This window comes from Euphorbia lathyris, chromosome 2 (genome assembly GCF_963576675.1).
Source record: "Euphorbia lathyris chromosome 2, ddEupLath1.1, whole genome shotgun sequence".
Lineage (NCBI taxonomy): Eukaryota > Viridiplantae > Streptophyta > Magnoliopsida > Malpighiales > Euphorbiaceae > Euphorbia > Euphorbia lathyris.
In genome coordinates, this window is record NC_088911.1 from 53,123,642 (window position 1) to 53,125,245 (window position 1,604).

A 1,604-nucleotide genomic window follows, 5' to 3' on the forward strand; every position below is an offset into this window, starting at 1 on the left:
GATGAAATTCCTTCCCAACTGATTTTCTTTGAAATTAAATCTTTGAGGAATTTACCATAATTGGGAATTTGCGTAATCGCATCCATAAACGTTAAATTAATATGCAAATTCTTAAGTTTGTCTAAAAATGTTAAAAGTTGTTTATCATAGTCTTTATTGCGGACTTTGTGTGGAAAAGGTGGTTTGGGTACAAAAGTTTTTGTACTAGAGTCAATCGGTGCATATTTTTGTTTTAATGTATCTTCTTTGGGCTTCGGTAAATCAGTTCCAGGTAAGGTCGAATTTCCGGGCATTTCAGGGCCTAAGTAATTTTTTCCTGAACGAAGAGTGATAGCCTTAACATGCTCTTTCGGATTTTCTTCCGTATGGCTTGGAAGACTTCCCTCTTTGCGGGATGGAATTGATTTAGCGAGTTGTCCAATTTGAATCTCCAAATTATGGATGCTGGATGATTGGTTTTTAATAAGCTGATCGAATTTATTCTCGATCTGTTTAAAACCATCGTCGTGATTACTTATTTTTCCGCTCATAGCATTAATAAATTTGTCGATTTTAGAAGATAAAGTGCTAATCATATCTCTTGATTGATTTTGATAATTAGTAGTACGATTTTGATTAGCATTAGCATTATTATTATCTCTCCAGTTAAAGTTAGGATGATTTCTCCATCCAGGATTATATGTATTGGAATAAGGGTTATTATTTTGGTTTTGCCTTTGGACAAAATTTACCTGTTCAATTTCACTCATACCTTCGTAATCCACATCTGTTTGGATTGGTTGACCATTAGGATCACACGGTGCCATAAACCTATCAATTTTGTGCGATAAGGCAGAAAATTGGGTTTGCAACATCGCTACTGGATCAAGATTCATTATACCTTTAACTGATGAAGTAGTTGAGGATGATGGTTTCGCTGATGGTACGTGTCCACGTTCCGCGGGCCACATACTGCTGTTGATTGCCATTTCCTCCAAAAGTTCTCTTGCTTGGGCAGATGTTTTCTTCATGAATAATCCTCCAGACATAGCGTCCAATGAACCTCTAGTTGTAGGATTTAGTCCATTATAAAATGTTTGCATTAAAAGTTCAGCGGGCAATTGGTGGTGTGGGCATAAACGTTGAAGTTCTTTAAAACGTTCCCAAGCCTCATAAAGAGTTTCATTATCATTTTGAGAAAAAGATGTTAACTCTTTAATGACTCTTACGGTTTTTGCTAAAGGAAAATTTTTTTGATAAAAATGCTTGGGCTAATTGCTCCCAAGTCTCAATTGATGCGGCTGGCATAGAAGTTAACCATTCTTTGGCTCGATCCTTCAAAGTAAAAGGAAAAGGTGAAGATTGATTGCTTCTGCAGTCACATTTGGTATTTTAAAAGTGTCACAAATTTCTAAGAAATTTGTCAAATGGGTATTAGGATTTTCGTTAGGTAACCCGTAAAATGTTACGTTATTTTGCAACATATTAAGCAACGCAGGCTTAATTTCAAATTGGTTTGCATTAATTTGGGGTCTAACTATACTGTTTGTTACACCGGCCACTCCTGGCCTAGCGTAATCCATAAGTGTGGCCATAACTTCTGGCTCGGTAATTTTAGTTTTTAT

At 36.0% G+C, this 1,604-nt stretch overlaps 1 non-coding gene across 1 annotated transcript; it reads left to right on the top strand.

Annotated features, from left to right (window-relative positions):
• The first annotated feature begins 1,098 nt into the window (after positions 1–1,098).
• On the top strand, positions 1,099–1,205 carry LOC136221074 (small nucleolar RNA R71). The gene has a single exon (XR_010684865.1). It is a non-coding gene; the product is annotated as a small nucleolar RNA R71 (small nucleolar RNA).
• Positions 1,206–1,604: the final 399 nt, after the last annotated feature.